The sequence below is a fragment of the Lepisma saccharinum genome, chromosome 26, assembly GCF_977018435.1.
Source record: "Lepisma saccharinum chromosome 26, izLepSacc3.1, whole genome shotgun sequence".
NCBI classification, from domain to species: domain Eukaryota; kingdom Metazoa; phylum Arthropoda; class Insecta; order Zygentoma; family Lepismatidae; genus Lepisma; species Lepisma saccharinum.
This window is the reverse complement of record NC_139254.1, coordinates 31,567,310-31,590,308: the sequence shown is the minus strand read 5'-3', so window position 1 is coordinate 31,590,308 and position 22,999 is coordinate 31,567,310. Positions and strand designations below refer to the sequence as shown.

At 37.8% G+C, this 22,999-nt stretch overlaps 1 protein-coding gene across 1 annotated transcript in view; it reads left to right on the top strand.

Moving 5' to 3' along the window:
• The window catches only part of Ac3 (Adenylate cyclase 3), a 568,126-nt gene that overhangs the window by 226,887 nt on the left and 318,240 nt on the right, over nucleotides 1–22,999 (top strand). The window lies entirely within an intron of this gene.

Below are 22,999 nucleotides of genomic sequence, written 5' to 3'. Positions count from 1 at the left end.
GGCGAAGTCAATCCTAGAGGGGGCAAATTTTTAATATATTGTGTCGCATTGGCAGATATGACAGGGTACACAGAGGCACTTGCCCCTTCCCCCAAAATAGATAAATAACAGAAAAGGGATGATATCTTGAAACTGCAACGAACAAAAGAACTTCGAGCAACATCAAATAGCAATATTTCTATAATGACCTTTCCAGATTGCCAAAGAATATGAAGTTCAACATAAATACCTAGGTAGGCTAATAGGGGTCGATAGTGTTAATAGATGATTAATATGCACCAACAACTTTGGGCCTCTCTGGAGAACTGATTAAGGGAGCCCTTTATAAACCATTCTTCATAATGATGTCCTCTAGTTTCCAGTATGCAAGATTTTTACACACAAAGGAATCTAACGAGAATCCAACAAACACCATTGTCTTGTGTTATGCAAGAAAAATAGAATTAATTAAATAATAATGGTTACATATTATCTACACTTTGATGAATTGTGTAAAAATTTGTAGCTATACATTTTTTTTGTACTTGCTAAAACATTAAAACATGGGTTCCTTTCTCCACCACAGACACTATTTCTTTCAAAGGGGAGACTCTTGCATCACTACAGACAACGTTTGCCTACTGGTTACGTTAATCATTTTGCATAATATTGTGTGAATTGTATTATATTATAGTTGAAATACATGTTTTGACACCTGAAAAACAAATAGGAATCCCTTGATTGATCAATGACTTCTTGGATTACAGTGTCATCATTAATATTTCATATTAAGTTTCATAGAAAGAAATTGTTTTAATAGGGTGCAATAATTTTACGGGGCACCATGGCATTCTCTTTAACATTTTTCTTTTCATATAGATCGCTTCGCACCCAGGGCCGACTCCTGCCGGCCCATAGCTATGGCTCTGAACTTGGACTATAAGAACAGCAGAAATCGCGAGCGAAGCGAGCAAGAAAATTTTACGAAATGTTTTTTATTTGTATAAAGTTTGAAATAGAGGGGGGAAATTTCCCCTCTGTGCCCCTTGCAAATGCCCTTGGCCGTCTGGTAGAAAAATGCAAGGAACACGTGAAAACTAATTCTATAATGAGTATCCAATTGTCCTACTATTCTTAGATTCTCCTAGTCTTGTTTCTTTTACTTAAATGTTTGCTTCCCCTAGAATGGACTTCTGTCCAAGGTCAGGGGGAGGGGACGATGCCCCCTGCCCCCCTGTAGTTGCAGCACTGTTTATGAGTGTCTCTTCATCAATTTCACGTCATCCTTCGTTGTTGCGATTAGCTAGAAGTGGTAGAAAAGCAACGCAAAGTAACAAAATCAAATATCCACTCCCTCTCTCTACCACACTATTACCAAAAGGTAGACTTGATAAACAAAAATTGAAGCAGTTCAAAGTTCATAGCAACACATCCAAGAAAAAACATCCAAACACATTAGGCACCTTTAATACAATACTACTCAAAATGTCACAACTGTTCTAGATACTGAAAATTGTGAAATCATTTCCCGAAGTTTAATCTGGAAGGGAATTTTTCCCCTCAATCCTGATACGACATTATACGGAATCCCATACACCCTAATAAATCACAAAATCAATAAGTGTCTTTGTAATGTTGCTAGAGTAACACTTGATATAATTGTAAAGATTAGTGAGAATTCCAGGTAGGAATGTGTTCTGTATTTTTCACAGGGGGGGCAGATGAGGCTCTCAGGGGGGGCAGTTGCCCCCCCTGCCCCCCCTCTAGCTACGGGCCTGGCTCGATAATATTTATAAAATAAATCAACCTTATGATCAAGATAAGCTAATCGAAACTGACACTACAGTTTAAATTTGTATTGAATCACTGTGCAATATGCTTCAAAATGAAATCGAACTGAGACCCCTTGAGGGAATAGGCTTTCGTGTTCTGTGAATATTCACTATATTTCTCATATCTGCTCATTCAGATTACATTGTGGCAATAGGAGGTCAAGAGGCATTATGATACAATAATAACCACCTATTCCAGTCCTCGACCTCTATTTTTGCAAAGGAATTCTCTATCTTCTAGAACACAAAATCAGCTTCGTTCCTGTTTACAGTATAATATGTTGTTTATATATAGCAGTGTAGTGTATGTTAGAATTGAGGTTCGGTGAGGTGAGGCATTCGAATGAAATTCGCCCCTCCCAGCTGTAACTTCTGGATCCGCCACTGGTTTGTGGCAATTTGAAAGCGCTCTGTGGATACCAAAGTCCTAAGAAAATAAAGGACAGAATTTCTCTCCTCCACAAATTGATTGAGCTGGTTTATTTTATTTCGCTTTTGTGTCACTTTTGGCTAATCGCGAAGATGAGGATGAATTGATGATATGATTAAATTCATGAAGGGACACTCGCAAAGAAAACACATCCCCAGACCTGGATTCGCTGCGCTACCCACTCCGCCATGGAGACCGGCTTTCCTTCACAGAGATAAGTACTTCATAATAATATTAATGTAGAATATAATATTGTAATTCTCATCCAGGAACAGCCCTATAGTAGGGGGGTGGGAGGATAAGGGCAGTTGATTCAGGTTCCGCAACAAACAACTTCAAATTTCCCCAGAACTTATTAGTTAATAGTTGACATTGATACTTTCTAATACACATGATTAGTTGACCAAAAATCTAGATTTTTACCCCCTAAAAAACTAATGTGAACATGAGAATGTTTTTTGACGCTTTTATATAAAGAAAACTTCAAACTGCGTTTATTGTGTAATGCTGGTTATTATCAGTTCGTTATAATAATCTGTAATTAAAATTTTATAATAATAAATGAGTATTTAATGTCTTATTGTTGAAAATATTGTCTTTGCATTTACTGTAGTGTCCTAATATACTGATTGGAACAAAGAACTCCAGAAAATATAACTTATATGGTGGTCGTTACCAAAGATAATGTACTCTTCCTGCGGGATTTGTAAGCAATAAGTTCTTCTCAATAAGGGGACCCTTACGGACAGGGTGCAGAGCTGTGGTGCAACGCTCTTGTCACTTGGTGTCCAGGTTCGAGCCTGGGTGAGTGACTGTTGAAATAGCCATTTCCATAAGATAAATTATTTTCCTGTATTTGTACATATTGCCAATGGACACGAGAACTTGCGAAAAATAACATTTTTTAAAAATAATCCAGATAGTTAATAAACAAGCGTGAATGTGAAGATATGAAGGACGTATCATCCAAAATACAATAAGTAACTTCATTTTTTTTAACTAGTCGTTGAATGCAGGGTCTTGTACTACTAATAAAACTGTATCTTAGATAGTGGTAAGCAGGAATAATGCTGTTTTCTTTTACTTCTCACTGGCAGGCAAACACGTCATTCGAGGTATTACATATATCGATTGCCTTCGACTGTTGACTAGAACAATAGAAAACCAGATTTTTTTAAAGGAAGATCGGCCGTTGGTATAAAATTTATTATTACGTATTATGATTATTTTGATTGATTGATTTGCTTTATTTTACTTCGCCTTTGTGCCACTTTGGCTGAAACCGAGCACAATTTAAAATGAAGACAAGACCGAGAGTGACAGCCGTCTGTATAATCGAGACTTATACTGTCCGAAAGCCTTGTATTGTTCAAGGATTTGGTAAATCGTAGTGTAAATTATTTTTTGAATTCGTTATAATCAAAATTTCTATAATATGCAACTTGATTTACTTTTTATTTAAAGATGTTTAATTTTCTAAAACTTTCGTTTTTAAGTTATATTACTAAATGTCTTTGAACATTTCTTATATATTTATTATTGAGATAATCTAAACGAGACCGAGGCTTTTCCTTCGGGAAAGAAAGAGCAACGAGAACGAGTCTGCTTACAGCGACGTCTGGCGAAGAACGAAAGGTTCCTTCATTCACGACTCTCGTCTCAGTTTGTAACCTAAATTCATGTTGCACTTTTATTAATTTTTGTAAAAGTAATCCTATGTTCAATGGCATTGATTAACTTCAGTTGACCATATTTTGAGAAATCTTACGTGCCAGTATAATGCAAACTGTCTGAAATAAATGTAATAAGTTAGCCGTGACCGAGCACGTTGAATAGTAGACTCAAGGATTTTGCTACCGAATGCTTGACGGTCAATTAGTTGGCTTATGAAAAGATCCACGTATATATCCAAACCAATAATAATAATAATCTCTTGATTTAGTAGGTGACGTGCGCGTGGATTACAAGGAAGCAGAATTCTTTATAGGGGTGGTCAGGCCAACAATAAAATTTAAACAGTAATATTAATAACAATAATAATTATCATGCTTATGATTATTATTGTTATAAACTAATTGAAATAAACCAATTTTATTCCAAATGTATTATCACTACTATTATTATTATTATTATATCCTCCTTGGAGAGAATTTTCTTCTCGATCCACTTGATAAATGAATTTCCAGCGCAACAGTAACTTGACTGAGATGCTTATAGTCATTAAATTTTGTTATTAACTTCTATAATAATAATACCCATGGCTCTACAGCCCTCAAAGGGCCTTGACCTATCTCCCGGCTGCCAGGCTCCATCCCACAATCCTACCTAGAGGTGTGGAGATCTTCAACCAGTAATGGGGTGACGTGGGGTCAGCACGTCGAACCTCCAGCCGTTATAGGAGATATCCGTGACCGGGTTACACTACTCACTCGTAACTCGCCAATTTCCTCACGATGGTGGGTTGCCACCGGCCCTATGCACAGGCCGAGAACCCAGAGACTGAACCCAGGCGGACTCGAACCCATGCCGTCGGAGGCCAAAGCACAGCGCCTTAGACCGCACGGCCACGGACGAGGACAATTAACTTTTGTACAGTTTGTTCAAGAAAAAGCTTTCAAAGCTAGTTAGAAATTTTAATCACAGCGTTTATCAGAGGAATATAATCGTGTACCCGAAATAAAACATTGCTTCGACTTGTAATGTCATTCCCAGGGAAGACTTCAGGTTTGGTGCATTGACGCGTGACGCGCACAGCAAGGGGTTGCTCGTTACAAAGGAAAAGGAGAGAAAGTCCAGAAACGGAACTTTGGAGGATATTCACGTATGGTATTCAACACGTCGTTGCAAAATTTATTTGTTGCCACATCTATTTGAAGACAGTGGCTCAGAAAGGGAACCAGTTTACCTCATTAAATGTAGCGTATATTTGGAAATGAAACAAGAATAACAAATTGGAACTGCGTTTATGGTATTATGTGCTCATTGAAATTAATTAGCTTAACCAAAATTTCTTTTGAATACTTAGATAAGCGGACCTATTTAGAAACTTTTATGATTTTTGTTTATGCAGCTCTAAAGATTTCAAAAATATGGATAAGCATTTTAGGTTGTACATTGACTGTGATGTAGGGGTGGGGGAAAAGTAATGAAAGTTGAATGTCTTCTGGAGTTGCGGTCCCTTGCAAGGATAAAACGCAAAGTGGGATGAAACATTTTCTATTAGACTGTTTGTTGTTGGCGTTACCGCCCTTAGGCATACCTTTTGAATAAATGCAAAAGATAGTCGTTGGTGTAGTAAACTACGAAGCAGAGGGTTTGGGTAAAGTTTGAATATGTCCTTTTCTTTGTCTCATCAGTGTTATCCTCATCGTTACAATTAAGCCATTCGTCAAATTGCAAATTGAAGTATTCGTCACATGTCATATTGGTGGCGTACGTAAGTTGTTTGGCAGAGAACTTTAAAAAAAGAATTTCAAATGCAGGAAGGATGGGAATTCTAGGAACATGACTATAACACAGGCCCGTTTATTTCCGGGGGGGGGGGCTCATCCTTATCACCACAGGCGTCGCCAGAAATATTTGCAGAAGGGGACAGGCCATTGATTGGTAGAAAGAATAATGACAATAATAATTATTACCAGTTTACCACGGTTATAATTATCATTTTACAATAACAACTATTATAAGTTATTGAATATAAACCAATTTTAATCAAAATTATTTGTTATTATTATTATTATTGTGTAAATGGAGAGAGACTGCTACTCGATCCACTGTATGAGTGTATATCCAACACATTGTCCATTTTTTTTTACATTTTGTACAGTTAGTGTACTGAAATTCATAGTTATTGTATTTTGTTATTATCCTTTACACATTCCGTCAGTAAAGGCTTTAAAAGTTTTGCCCAAATTTTACTCATAAAGTTTATATAGTATGACTTGTCACAAAGAAAACTATAAATTTTGAGAGCTGGTGGATCCATTTATTCTTTAGATTAAATGGTAGAATATAACAATATAAACTGGTTTCTCTATTATACACTAAACTTTTTTCGATCTAATGTTTAATCCTGCTAAGTAAGTAAAATTAATTACCTCTATGCACTATTTAAATTAGATATTTGTAGGATTTCGGGGCTTCAGCCCCCTTAGCCCTCCCCCTGGCTACGTGCCTCATAACAAGAAGGCATAACCCTTCTCTTATGGTCAAAATCCTTTACGATAATCCCAGTGACTTCGGAAATATTAAATTTTTAATTGTGGTGGGGTCACATTTTAAACATTAAGTTTATTTTACATCTCAGCACAGAGAATTGTCTTGACGCCTCTCGTTAAATTTACTGTAAAATAGTAAGGTTAAACAAATTATTTAAGCGTTAAAAAATAATTCCAATTACATTGAGTATTCAGGATGTGTACTCCTGGTGTTATATCTGTAATCTGTGTTTTGCATAAGAGCTTCCTCCTAGCCGAAAAAAGTAATGAAATAAGAATAGGTGTAATGCAGCCCGACAGATAAGCGTTATGAATGAACACTAGAAATACCGACTCCAAGTAACAAAATTTACTTCTCCAAGATAACATTGATAATGAAGGCACATTATATTTTCATGAGAAAATAACTACAAAGATGCAGTCATACAGGTTCGAACAACAAGAAAGAAGAAATATTGTAAACAAAAAAAACACAGTTTTTTATGCCTTAATTTGTATGCACTTGCACGATTGCATATGTCACACGTTCTTTCAGGCTATAAACATGTATTTCCTTTGTTTAAGTGAGGAAAAATCATATTTTTCTTTCGGCTTAAATTTTGTTAATTACTGACGTAAAGCAGTGAAATTGTACTTGAAAATAAGAAATGACTATTCAAATAGATTATTCCTGAAATTTACATGTAACATACAGGTATTTATTTCGTACACTTTCTAATTATTAAAACATCACAGGGATCTCAAAACTGACAGGTTTATTCCAAGGTCCCTCGACCGCTAGTTTCCCCCACACGAACAACGTCGACGGAGTTTAGATTTTCGACCTATTTTGAAAGTATTTCACGATTTAGTCACTCGAATCAGCGCCACTTGCAGTACAGCGCCTCTGCTGAATATTTAGAGAACTGCTACAGGGTGGTAATTTGTTGGGAAAAGGGTTCAGCAGGTAGAAAAAATTGTCTCGGAGAGCCTGGCAGGGGGTCCAGGACGACAAACGTTGTCATGTCGGCAAAATTCTTTCGCTATGACAAGGCCTGTGAGTGGATTTTCAGTGGGAAAGTTTGTACATGTGGCATCACGGTGCAGCCGAAACTCACCCAAAGGGGTGTATAGGGAAGGTTTTCACGACAGATCTGCACTCACCCTAGGGTAGGGAGGAGAAACTCACTCAAAAGGGTGAGGATTCCGAGTATTCTGACCTTCGAAGCCTCCAAAGAGCGAAACTCACCCCAAACACACCTTTTTTTTTGCAGTGCACAGACCATTATACTGGCCTTGTGTCTAGACGCCAGATCGTCGTTAGTTTGCAAAAATACACTCCATGGTCACAATGACGTAAGCATTCGTGGAATAAATTTGTATATCATTCTCCCCCTCCCCCCGAGAAACGCGAGCTAAGCTATTGCGCATTCTGTGATATGTTCATTACTTCTCATGAACCACTCGCGGCCTTCAACTAGCTTATCCTGAACAAAAACTGCTGGTTAGCATGTTAACAGATACTTCAGGGCCAATATTCAAAGAATACTGTCACATACGCAGAATACTAAACGTTTCTATTTTCTCATTTCTACTACAACCCTGGCGAAAAAAGGCAACTGGAGCGTGGTGATGATCGTATCACCTCCAAAATGGCCGAGCTCGAGAATATGCGGGGCCCTACTACCACATCCCCTAAATGTGCCTTCATTTACCTAACCTTTACTACTACTTTTTGATCTTGTTTATAGTTTTTTATTTGCCCATTGCTAACCTGGTTCATTCCCAGCCATAACAGCAATTAGTCGATGCAATAAAAATACGCCAAACTTAAAAAGAAACGGGTGTATCGCCGGACGACAAAAATAAGTCACGGGCGGTCTGTGGACAAGCATACAAGCTGCAAAGGGGAAAATTACGGATAATTAATATATTTAGGAAAGAATGAAAAAAGTAGCTACTATTCTCGGAAAGGGGGTAAATATGGTATATCATCTTTGGTCATACGATTAATTACATTTAAGTAATTAAAATCGATTTTGAGTTCATTTTCATATTCAGGTTCGTAATATTCCGAGTTCAATCAAAATATTTGTTCTGAATAGAAACAAATGTTACCACGTTAGGTCTCATTATGGATATATACTTAGCATTCATTTAAGTAGATTGCATTGTTCAAATCTTGTGTCGAAGTCACGCTCTTCGTTCTTTGAAGCAGACGAGATATTCAGTGAACGTAGTGTTCACATAAAACAATGAACTTCAAACCAATATTTCAACATCTTCAAAGTATCATTTATTTATCTTGAGTATAAAGTATATTGTTAGACATCGCCAAGTATAACTATAGCCATCTGCGCAATAACATTATCCCAAACCGCATGTATCTCCACGGACGCCGCCATCTTGCAAGATCTTGTGCATAGCAAACGAGTCAACTTTTCCTTGACTTCCTCCGGCTGCAAGATGGCTGTAAGCCGTCTGAATGGTCGGACATTTTCATTCTGTAAGACGTGACGTCAACTTCAGCCCGCCGAACGCTAAACGTGCAAGATCTTCAAGCCAACTATAAGTTGTCTCGCCCGCCGATCGGGGCTAATGCCTGACAAGACTCCAACAGAAATCTTTCCGGAAACAAGTTTAGGTGAGCATAGGGTAGTGATGGCTTTCTCTGAAACTGCCTTCCCCCACTTTCTTATCCAATACAGGAATAATGAAGTGTTTCCAACCACCTTCCAATCTAACTAAGAGGAGGGAGATCTTTTTTTTTAAGTTCGCCAGTGTACCTATTGATTGCAATTATATGTATTATATAAAATATGTAGTATGACAGTGTTTTACCAAATGCTTTTAGCGTTCTGAGATGAGCGGGCCTCTTGCACTGTTTCTAAGGAAGTTTTAGATATCCATACCTTTTAAATGCCTTGTATTTGTCCTGTACAAGTCCCATAACAACTTGCACTTTTAACATTTCTCAAATGGTCCTTGCACTTGTACCTTAATTTTAAGGTAAGGGGTTTAGACAAGGGGAATTTCCCCGTATACTCAGGAGCGTGCAAAATAGCCATACCTGCCAAAACATGTCAAGTTAACTAATTAACTACGGCGGAGCTATATATATAGACTATCTAAAATTGTGCCTTTTTTTTGCGGAGCGTCAATATATACACGGTATCAAAATTAACGGTTCTTTTATTGCGGCAAGTCATTTTTATAGACACAACTTTTTCGTACTATTATTAGTCTATGAGGTCTATTGGCAATAAAAAATGCATTGCTGATGCTTTGTCAGTTCTTGAAATTTTTTTTGTAATATGTAATCAGAGGTGTTGTAGGTGGTTGGGTGTCTGACTGCAATGTGGGAGACCCGGGTTCGATTCAGAGGTTCTGACGTCAGAATTTTACGGACCTAGTCCCTGCATAAAGCGGCTCTGGGGCTGACACGGCCTCAAATTAATGTGTACCTGGTGGCAACTCTGCTGGGTAAAGGCGGCAGGAGCGTGGTGCTGATCACAATATCTCCAACATTTCCGAGATCGAGAATATGTAGTGGGGGTGTGGGACCTCACATACAATAAATGTGCCTTAAAGGCATGGTGTTGTATGCATGGGGAACCTTACCTTTGACCTTACCTAATATGGAATGTTTATTTACGGCAGTGTCTATATATCAATTGTTTTACTTAGCTTCATTTTGCGGTAAGTCTTTTTATAGTTATTTTGGGAATTATTTCAATGACACGAATTTGCGGTTGCATCTATATATAGACGATTTTTTTGGTCACACTTCACTTCAACGTCGCTGCATGGAAGGGTATAATAAATCACTCAATCTGTAATAAAGGTGCTTCTGAATATGACAAACACCTAAATTCTGAAGCAATTGAGATGATTCACTATCCAAATTAATAGTAATGTCGAAATGAGAAAAATATCGATCTCGTCTCGATACATATTGATCGACTCCTCGGAATGTACTATTTAGACTCTCAATCATTCATTCACCATTCTGTGCTTTAATTGGCAGCCGGTTCACTGCAACTTTCACGTTTTCCATTCTTGAGACTTCAGCTTTCTGTCCGCTAGAATATAAGAGTCACTAAATAGAAACATCTATACAATACTAACTTAACACGATGTAATGGATTGGGCAAATAATCGATGTGTCTTAATACTTAAAGTATCACAGAAGCTTGATACCGAAAGATATATTAATTATTAACTTCATTCAACAAAATGTTTCTCATTGGTCCGTCCATTCGTGTGATCTTGTCAACTATTAGACCATTCGATATGTAAGATATGTGTATGCTGCTCAGGAACTACTAGAGGTACAAAGGTAAGAAATCTCAGACTGAAGGAAACCCAGTCTCTAGTATAATGAGATATTTACTCGATCTGTCTCTTCATCAATTTGTCAATGGCGTTCAATATTTAACAGCAAATGACATTATAGTTGCACATCAGTAACAACTAAAGATAGAAAGGTGCGTGTAATGTCAGTAAGATAATTTGTTAGAAACATTAGTTATCTCAATATGTACATGTAGGAGATCTTGAGAACTACAAAGATAACATTTTGTGTAATGAAATTGTAAGGTAAACTAGGGTATTAAGGACCACGGGACATTAAGGACCGTGTGCCAAAATTTTGTAAAAAGCGCAAAGAAATGCGGAGCGGCAGGCGCACCAGCCGTGTGCACGGCCTGTGATCCCTTTTTGTTTGTGTAAATAGTACTTACTCTGAACACAAATGGCGTGTAAGCTGCGTAGTTAAGACCGAGAAACGGAACCAGCCAAAAGGCAGACGCGCTAAAACGCTGTAAAGAACTGATGAGAGGCTGTATGAAGTTAATAGCGCATCCTGGAATGTCTACTGCACTAATAGCTGTAGAAGAATCACAATTAGAGGAGTGCTTCACTCTATTTCCTCAGTGGGGTTTTGGAATGAACAAATAAGACTTGTGTGACGTTGTTCAAGATTATTGGCTTTCGAAAAAGAAGGACGTACCATTCAAAAGCGGATCGGTCCTTGATACCCCATTGGCTGGTCCTTATTACCAAGCAAAGGGGCAATTGGGACCATGCAATTTACCTTTCAATTCGTTGTTGTTTCTGCCTTTGCATTATATTCCAACTCGTTTGTGTTGTAATTAATGTAAACTAGAAAATATACATTCCAGAATGCATCCTATTTGTGTTTTCTTGAACAGCTCCTGATGAATTTCTTCAATGAAATAGCAGTTTGGTGGTCCTTAATACCCCGGTTTATCTTATATTAAAATTCTAATTTACGAGTGTATAAATGATGGCTGTTACATACAAAACCTGTTTGTTTTTTAAAAAAAATGGAAAATAATTGAGAAATGCAGGGACTTTCATGCAGCTACAGTAGAAAGGCAGTGCAAGAGAGAACATACGTAATTGTTATGAACCCCGTGGTCGTCGATTCAAATTTCTTAGTTACCTACCTCACCAATTTTATTTGGCTATGTAATATATTTCATTCAAATTGAGTTTCAAAAACTGATTCGATTAGCATTTCACACTTCAATATCTACTCATAGTATTTAAAACTGTGGTAAAGTTCCCCGTAGTCATTGCGCAGCGGGTTGTGGAGGTAGGGCTCCAAACATTCACGATTTCGGCCATTCATTTAAGGTGATCTAACGAGCACCACGCTGCGGCTGGCTTCGAATCCCCCTTCCCTGTGATGTTTACTAATTTATTAGAGGCTGGGTAAACCCAAAGTTGCTTTATGCAAGGACAAGCTCGGAGAAATTCCGACCCTAGATAACTCATCGAATCAAACCTGTGTCTCCTGCGTTACAGTCAGACATCTTAATATTTAAGACATCGTAATATTTAAGATTCCAAACATATCTCTCGTTAACAGTTAACTACGTGCAGAATTACAACAATGCTTCCATTCATTTAAAAACTGTATTGTAACAATGCAGTATGGGATGGTTTTGACTAATTTCTTCTTCAATTGTTGATACCCATGGTACCGGCTTAAGAAGTATTCAACACTAAATGTGGATGCTGAAATGATATGTATAAGTTGTTCTTATATTGGTAGCCTGGTTTTGTGCGAGTACAGGTAATTAGAATATTTTTTTAGGTATTTTTTGCATTATTGAGGATAATTGCAATTCATGCATACCCCTTATTTTTATTTTAAATATGTAGATAATCTATCGGACGCCAAACGAACAAAAAGTGTAGAAGGAGAATGAAGTTTTACGTCCGCCTCTCAAAGTATCGGCGCCATAAATGTAATTATAGGGGGGTTAGGGAGGGGTTGCGTAGCATCTCTGACATACTAAACGACTACTGTCTGGCTGCCTTAGTCGAGACCACGGACGGAAGTGCGCATGCGCCAACCGGACGTGTTCAGTGGCTAAATAGGGGTGACGGAGCTTTGGACAGGAAGCGGGTTCCTTGAAAATCGTCTGCTGTAGAAACAGCAATGAAGTTTCAACATAGTAACATCGCCGCCAAAATACATACAGAGATGTTTACGAATTATGTAAGGGTTACGGTATGTAAGCCAGTCGTATACTATATCGTATACAGAACATATCAGGAAAGTATTCATATCGTCACATTAGTAGATAAACTTGTTTGTAAAGCAGTAGCTTTATTATAGATCATTCAATTAAATTGATCTTCTTAGTAAATATTATAATTAGCACAAATGTACACAACATTAATCAGGATAGTATTTAATAATAATAATATTGTTGTATATAGTATTATAAGTATAAATGTAGTAACTGAATGGCTTGTGACATTTTCTAGCAAAACGAGGGTGTTTTGTAGAATGTGCAACAGGGGCCAAAACGTCCCAATTTTCCTCATTCCACTTCGAAACGGTTTGTTTTTAATTGTAAGAGCCATCACAAATCACAAACACAACACAGGAAGCGATAATAAACACAACAAGCATACCCACACAAGCGAAATACAACAGGGTAGTTCGGCGAATGCTTCTCCCTGCTTCCCCTCTCGCGTTTGGAATTGTCCTTTCCAGATAGTTTCGTTTTACTTGGCCGGACTGTACCCGGGTGTGGGGGTCTTTTCGGTGATAGGGGATCAAACTCGTCGCACCCTCGAGAGAAGAACTAAATGAACTATAAATCTGTGATGAGAATTCTTCCTCAGATCTTTGTATATTCATCTGCCTTTGTTTGTTATTACTTTTGTTTTAAAACATAGGCTGTAATGTTTTAATCGGGCTGTATTAGGTTTTAAGAATGATAACGCACTTTTATAATGTATATTTTGAAGATGTATGCATATTTTGCATAACATTGCCTGAAATAATCCTTTCTTCTTCTTGACTCTCCACAGCAAGATTGTTTCCATTTGTCCCTTCGCAAATTTTATCTCACCACCATTTGTTCTCATCTTAGCGATTAGCTAAAAGTACCAGAAAAGCGTTTCAAAGGTAAGAAAAATGCAATAGAATAGAAACCTTCAAGTCAATAAGTACAATATCTACAAGAAGAAATTCAACACGTCCTTGTTTGCTGCCTGTTTGCTCGCTTATTTTTCAAGATTTTAGTTTAGATATATCCGCACCCTCATCATGACAACTAAGATTTATGTGATTCTCCATCATTTCTCAGTTATTATCTCTACCTAGCCAAGGGCGTCCAGGAAGGGACTGGGGCTTTCAAAGATCTTGGAGTTAATTAGTAGTATTTAAATGTATTATATTTAACAGTATAATTACAGTTGTTGGATTCATTACAAATATACACTGGAATATAGGATAATATCTTTCAGATTTTTAAGCAAAATATTATAAATTTTAAACATGTATTTATCTTTAGACAATTTTCTTCTCAGTTTTCATTTCGCCTTTGAAAGAATATTACAAATTAGACAAAGTGATAACAGTATGAACACAATATATCCAAATTCCACTTTAACTTGCCAGTATTTCCGCCATATATAAAAGGATCCGCAACGTATATGCAATAGTGCAAAAGACGAAAGTGAAGTACAAGGTCAACTCGTACAACGCAGAAAGCACAATAATGAACGATGTATTGTTTGAATCTGCCATTATTAACTAATATTCTCACTCCCAAAAACCAAATTCCTTGTTTCCCGTCAGACGTTTACGGCATAAATAAATGTAATCTACAATATTGACGAGAGGACCGAATTTAAAGCAAAGCATATTTGAAATGTTGTTAATAAAATTTATAAAAATAAAATATCACCAGGGTTTGGAAGTAGTTGTGATGCAGTTACAAGTAACAGTATTTTTTTTAGGAATTGTGCAACTAGCTACTTTTAAAAGAAGTAACTGTAACTTTTTAATAGAAGTAACGGTATCAATCCATACTTTTGAGCGTAAATTATTACCTTAAACATTTGTAATGCGGGGGAATTTGGCATTAAACATACATTTATATTTTAATATTATTAAAATATTCATAGATGTTAAATGTAATAGTGACATAGATAGAGGATTAAATGAATTATACAGAAATTATAAATAGGAGAAATAGTGTTACTTGTAAAACACAACTATGAATAGTTAAGTGTGGTTTGGGTAGTTGTTTGAGGTGTGTTTTGGTAGGTTATAAGTTATTAATGAAGATAAGGCCGCCTGCGAAGGTGTGGACTGGGATACATTAAACTTTTACTTTTAGACTAGAAGATTTATATGCTCATCAGTTAGAATTTTCCTGAGAGGCATCAGAAACAATTTGAAGGTCGTGGGATACATAATGAAAATTTGTTTATTGCTTAAGAAAAGGAAAATGTAAAGGGAGTGGAAATAGTAGAAATGTCGATTTCCTTTCCTTCATATCGCATGTGGCTCCTCAGATATACATTTGGGTCGAATACATCGTGCGTCCTGTTGTCCCATTGCCACGAAATAGTGCCTCTCTCTTGTAGTACCCTCCGGAGGTACTTATTTTAAGGAATTGAATTGACTGGAGGCTCCTGTTGTGTGATACCTCTTTTTGCATGAACCTGGTAGTCTTATCTAATTACAATCTGTATTCGTTCTTCTGTTTGAATGTTAAAGGATTTGAGGTGTGTGCCTTATGAGCTAAGAACTGTGTAATTTGTTGTTGGTCAGTTCTATTTTATGTTCGGGGAATGCTTTGCTTGGGACTCTTTCTATCTTAAGCATTCTTGTGTATTTGGGAAGAAATTGAACATATTTCTTCCTGTGGGGTATTTGCCCACTTATCTTCCCATTCGGAGATTAGTTGTAGTTAGTTGTAACAGCAATGTCCACCAGTATCCCCAGTATATATTTCTCTTCAGATCTTAGCAATATTTCTGTTACGGCACAATGCATCTTCGATAGATTGGCCTGTTGTAAACTTGTATTGATCATCACTGTTTGTTCGTAATTTTCCAAATTTCTTCATTGTTTAAGTATTAATTTCTGAACCAGTTTAACAAGTGTGTCTAATAAGAAAATGTCATACATGATTTACGTCTGGTAACATACCGAATTGCATCATTTTGCATTATAACCATCTTGGTTTGAGCTACGAAGTGGTTATTTATATCGATGAGCCTACATTTGTTTGAGCTGCAATCATTTCAAAATTTCCACTGGGATACCATATGATCCTGGTGCTTGTTTTTTTTCAATTTTTATATTTCTATATCAGTCCTTCACATTGGCTGTGCTGCCTAAGGCGTAAGACTTTGGCCTCGGGTTACGGGACGCTCGCTGGTTCGGGTCTTCTGGGGAAAGCATAACAACTTTTGTCATGAGATTTTGGGCAGTTTTTGGTATCAACCATCGTGAGAAAATTCGGTAGCTACTATGACTGGGTGACGTAACCAGGTCATGGAAAACCTACAATAGCAACTATGGGTTCGTCGTGAGGGCCACAAGTCACCCCGAATAGGTTTGATGATCTCCCACTGAGGGATGTGGAAGTGAGGCTAGCAGTCTGGTAGGCCCTGGCCTTCAAGGACTATGGTCCACGTGTTGCTCTTAATATTTCTATTTCTATCTTATCTTTCGCAAACGAGAGAATCCTGGCATACGGATAAGGAATTTCGAGGTTTCGTCATGTTCTTCTGTACTGACCCCAGGACGCTTATGCTATCAGATAGGAGAAGTACTTGGTCCATCCTCTTTGATTAATGTTGTAATTATTTGAGGTTGTTTAATTTTTCCCCTGATGCGATTTTGTAGGGAAGCCTCAATTATCTGATTAAGTTTTTCAGCATAAATTTTTCCAATGGCTTTTTTGTCTGTTTTAATCATTTCAATCGTTTTACATAATTAATTAAATTAAATTGTTCTTCATGGAACTTTGTATCGTGGTTTTTCGGTACGTTTTTCCAGGCTTACCCACCTGGGTTATGAGTTTAGTTAAGATTCTTGTCCAATTTATTTTTCTCCTAACCGTTTTTATCTCTGGTGTGCTTTCCGTTATTGCATTTTCTGGAACTCTCTTTTTAGAACAAGTGACAAGAAGAGTTACCGAAATTTACTTGTAGCAATCCTTTTACTCCGAGCGACCAGAGAGTTACAGAAATTTATTTGGAACTATAATTTCGCTACGAGCGACGATAGGATTAAGCGATATTAGTTTCGAGCCTTCTTTGCACGCTAGTCATGATAGGCGTGACTCAAATATTTTTGAACTGTCCTTTTACACTTAACGATATTTATTTGGAACCACCATTTCACTCCTTAGTTCGAGAGAATCTCAAATGTTTATTTGTTTGGGATCTTATTGTTACTCCGAACAACGAGACAAGAGACCGATATTTATTTGGAAACTTCATTTTACTGCGAGAGACGAGAGAGTAACCAATATTTATTTTAAACCATCTTCCTTCTTCGAGCAACGGGAGAGTCATCCATATTTATTTGGGACCGTCCGTTTACTCCAAGCGACGAATGAAGTAAGCAATATTTATTTGCATGAACCATCTTTGGACGCCTGGCATGAGAGGATTCATCAACATTTATTTGGAACCCTATTTTATCTCCGAGCGTAGACTGGTATTACATTTATTTATTTTGAACTAAGTTTTTACTCCGAGCCAGGAGAGAGTCAGTCACCTATATTTATTTGGAACTGTATTTTTACACCGACCAACGAGACGAGAGGAGTGTACGATATTTATTTTGAGCCGTCCTTCGACACCGATCATATTAGGCGTTACTGATATATGTTTGGAATCATCTCTTAACAACCAGGACGAGAGAAGTGACCAACACTTATTTGGAAAATATTTGGATGCCAGCATTAGACGAGTCACATGATATCAAATATGTAATTGCCAACCGTCTTTTCACTTTCAGTGAAGAGAGAAGTCGCGTATATTTATTTAAAATCAGCTTTGGACGCCGGCGATGATAGGAGCAACAGATATTGATGTGCAAGATGATTTTTACTGCCAGCGAGAAGAGAGTCGACAGTATTTATTTGAAAGTTAATTTCACTCCGACCGACGGGAGAGTCTCCGGTATATATATTTGATATAGAACTTTTCCTTCTAGGGACGAGAGAAGTATATAATATTTATCTGGAACCGTCTCTTTACTGCGCCAGACAAGAAAGTCACCTTTGTGTATTTTGAACCTTCTTTATATTCCGAGGAGGAGAGAAACTCCTATATTTATTTGTAATCGAGTTTTTGCTTCTTGCGACGAGAGGAATGTACAATATATATTTGAAGTTGTATTTGTATTGCGAGCGACGAGTCACCTAGATTTATATATATATTGGAACTTTTTCCTTACTCCGAACGACAAGAAGGATCATCGACATTTATCTGAAACCTTAAGCTATTGCACAGAGCAACCAGAGAGTACATTTGGAATCGTATTTTTTTGTCTAGCGATGAGAGAAGTTTACGATACTTATTTGGATCCGTCTTTTCACTGCGAGCGGCGAGAGAATCGCCTATATTAATTTTTAAACTTAATTTTACACCGAGTGACAAGAGAGACTACAACATTTATTTGGAACCCGCTTGCTACTTCAAGCGAAGACAGGAATTTATTTGGAGCCGTCGTTTTACTGAGAGCGACGAGAGAGAATCCTATCTTTATTTTGAAACTTCATTTTACACCGAGCGAGGAGAGAAACTACGACATTTATTTGGAACAGTTTTGCTCCTATTAGAGAAGAGAGGAATATACAATATTTATTTTGAGTCGTCGTTTTACTGCGATCGGCGCGAAAGACGCCTACATTTATATTGAAATTTCATTTTACACCGAGCGACGAGAGAGACTACTACTTTTATTTGGAACAGTTTTGCTCCTTCTAGCGATGAGAGCAATTTACGACATTTACTTTGAGCCATTGTTTTGCTGACAGCGACGAGAGGGACGGCGATATTTATTTTGAACCGTTTCTCTCCTTCTAGCAACGAGGGTAGTTTAAGATATATATTAGGAGCTTCCGTTTTACTGCGATCGACTAGAACCTCGACTATATTTAAGTTGAAAATTCATTTTACAACAAGCAACGAGGGAACTGCGATATTTATTTGGATCCGTTTTTATCACTCTAGAAGGGAGAGAAGTTGAAAATATTTATTTGGAGCCTCTCTGTTGCTACGATCGACGAGAGAGTCGCAATATTAATTTTGAACCTTCATTTTACACCGAGCAATGAGAGAGACCACGACATTTACTTGGTACTGTTTCTCTCTTTCTAGGATCGAGAGGAGCTTAAATATTTTATTTAGAGTCTTACTTTTACTGCGAACAACGAGATAGTTGCCTACATTTTTGTGAACCTTCATTATACTCCGTGCGACAAGAGAGATTGCGACATTTCTTTGGAACCGTTTTATTTCTTCTAGAGAAGAAGGAAGTTAAATATATTTATTTGGAGCTTTCGTGTTTGTGCGATCGACGAGAGACTTGGCTATATTAATTTTGAAACTTCATTTTAAACCGAGCGAGATTGTGATATTTATTTGGAAACCTTTTTCATCTTCAAGCGACATGAGGAGTTTAAGATATTTAATTGGAGCCTTTGTGTTGTTGCGATCGACGAGAGAGCTGCTTAAGTATTTTGAACCTTTATTATACTCCTAGCAACGAGAGAGATTGCGACAGTTATTTGGAACGGTTTTTCTCCTTCTAGAAACTAGAGGAGTTTAAGATATTTATGTGGAGCTTTCTTTCTTTACGATTGAATAGAGACTCGACGATATTTATTTTGAACTTTTGTTTTACCCCGAGTGACGAGAGTGACTGCGCTATTTATTTGAAACAGTTTCTTTGCTTATAGCGACGAGAGGAGTTTACAATATACATTTGGAATTGTATTTTTCCTTCTTACGAGGAGAGAAGTGATTTTTATTTGATGCCGTCTTTCAACTGGCAGCCACCCTAGAGTATCCTAATTTTATATATCTATTTGGATCCTCTTGTTTACTCCGAGTGACTAGAGTGTCACCGATATATATTTTGAACAGTTATGTTACTTCGAGAGATGATAGTATGACCCGTTTCTAATTTGGAACATATTTTGGACACCGGGCGAATAATTGATTTTATGATATTAATTCGGAAGCGTCTTTGAACAACGGGCGAAGCATGGAGTGAGCAGATAGCACATGACATAATCCATTATCAATATGCGATATTATTGATATCTAAAACTTTCAAAACTGAACTACTACAAGATCAGGATAGAATCTTTCCGGTCGGACATAATCTTACAATGATATTGCAGCCAGAGGATAGGCCACCGCTCTGAAACATGCAAGGCTAATCCTTGTTACATCAAATGCTCAGAAGAACACTTCACGGCTCAGTGTCTGAAGAAAGGACTTCAACATGCTCCAAAATGTGCCAATTACAAGTAAGAGCATCCGGCCAGTTACAGAGGGTGTAGGATCATTCAAGCAATCAAGGCAGCGATTCAAAATCATGCAACTGCAGCACAACATTACCAAAAGAGATCTGGAAAGTAACAAGTGGGATGAACTTCCACCATTAAACCCTGCCAAGATACGAGAGGAGTTACAGGAAATCAGACGTGAGGAAATGGATTCCTCAACATCGAATCTGCATCTAGATAAATGTTAGAACAAAAGACATCTAGCCGATGTCCCTTCCACGTCTTCAGCAGGATTGAACACACGAATGTCATCTAGTACTCAACGCATCCCGAGCAATACGCACAACAACAATTATGACGGAAAATTCAGCCGTTCTCAGCAAAATAACATGCAACACGAGTACGCCACCAACCAGACAGGTCTTCACACTGCTATAGTGCAGGAGGACTTAGAAAGAGCGTTTCGCGGGCTAACAACAGACGTCGCTCGCACACTATTGCCGATACTCTCGTGTCGTCTGCTCCTCAGCCGAACAAACAGGCCGAGGTAGCAAGAGGCTGAGGTCACTCACCCTTCCAGAAGGGTGCAGCGAGCTAGCTGTGGCAACCGGGCTCGCTCATTCGCGAACCTGATTGGTTCTCGCAGACACACCCCCATATTGTAGTCTGCTGTAAGCGCGCAAAGCGATCTTTCTAAGGCCTCCTGCACTATAGTCATGATTTGCATTCGTTGATCATCTTCTCCAAACAAATGTCTTCCATAAATACCTACCCGTGCTGAAGGCAGGACTCAGAAAAATTGCTGACGCCCTTATAGCAGCGAAATTGACAAGCATAGTCATCATGAAAATACTCATTTTGGCAGTCAATTATAGTCTTATTAAGACACATTGAATCCATCGTGGCGCGGAACGCTGGCGGCTTGTAGTCATATCGCTTCATCTTCAAACAGTTTCTCAACTAGAAACATCTCGATGTGGTCGTACGTAGTAATGGAAATCCAAATTAAACCTCATTGAGACAAGATAGGACACCTGGCAGAATAGGAGGATTAATTTTGCTAGTGAAGAATGACATACCATCCCAAATTATGCAGATTCGGCCACTGCAACACTTAGAAGCACAGGCAGTGAAGATACATGCATAGAGAACAGAATCATCTGATTCGTTCACCTTAATCTTATTCGTTCACAATCATCTCATTCGTTCATAATCATATCAGGACTTGAAAGACACGCATTGCGAAAGCTGAGCTATTTTTGTCATGGATGAAAATATACTTCTGGCAGGAGACTTAAATGCGAAGCACCAAAGATGGAACTCAAGGCTTCAGAATCAAGTGGGAACAAGATTTCTGCTAGTGTCTAATGCAATGCTAGTGTAATGCTGGAGGTACCCGATTCAGCCGAACAAACACACTACCTAAGGGGCAGGAGCACCACATGTGCTGTATTTTGTCCTCACGAAGCGGATACAGCTGATACATGGACCACGCTTGATGACCATATAACTTAAATTTTGAAGAAGATACCGAGTCACTCGTCTTCATCACTTCTATCGACTATGGAAGCATCTACAATTTAGGGTGAAACCGGACATCCTCCGAACCACGGCTGTCAAGTGGGAACTTGCCTTTTCGGAAGCAAAAGATAAAGCCGCAGAATTCTGGAAGATGTCAAGAAGTCTCCTATTAAAAAAGAGCAGAATGAAAACGCCGCACCTGAAGAGAGCTAACATTTCATCCAATGATACAAGAGGAGAATATTGCATACCAAAATGAAGATAAGTTGGTCCCAATCCCTGGCAATATGATGACGATACCATAGAAGCGGTTGAGGAATAGCTCGCCAACTTCATGGAGGAACAGATAACACTATTAAGCCTTGTTTCCATGATATGAAAAATTCAATATGCTGACCAAGGCAGAAATTATTTTATATTAAAACATAAACTAAACGAAACGTTTCAACCTTCTAGTAAGGTCTTCTTCAGACTCTGTACCAAGTGCGAAACAAGGTACAAAACAGGAAGATATATATATACACAAAAATCACTCCCCTCCGGAAACAAGATTATTAGAAAGTTGTTTTTTCGGGAATATTCCAGCAGGTGACCTTCCCTTGTCAACTGTACTTTCACCTGACAGGCGATTTAGCTGAACATTTCCTTTCATCTGGAAAGTGGTTGGACTCTCTATCTCACGCTATATTTCCTTATCCTTTCTTTCTTCGTTCTTCTTCCAAAATTTAACAACTACAAAGTCAATTACTTTATGTTACATACTCACATGGCAGTGTGATTCTAAGACACTACAGCCAATATATCAATGAATCTTCTAATGAATGTTATTATATTGTTTGTTTTAGATATGTTTAATTTCATCAGATTAATTCTTGAAATATTCCAAACACTATTCATGAAAATTACCAAATTATTTCAACACGAAAGGGAAAAAAACGATACGAGCTCTCGCCACATGCAATATTTCTTCTATCTGCACATCAGCGGAAACGCAATCTAAGCCAAGATCCTCCATTTTTCCTTCATTTTTCTCAAGGTTGACGTCGACCATCAATCAAATTCTCCTGAGACAAAATTTAATTTGTTTTTCAGATATGATTCTCCACCCTTCTTAGGCTCAAAAAGAAACCACTCACCCATTTCCTAGTTTGCTTCTCCCTCCACATTGCTCATTTAGCTTTAAAATCACGTCGAGGCAGATGCGAGATGGAGAACGGTATAAAT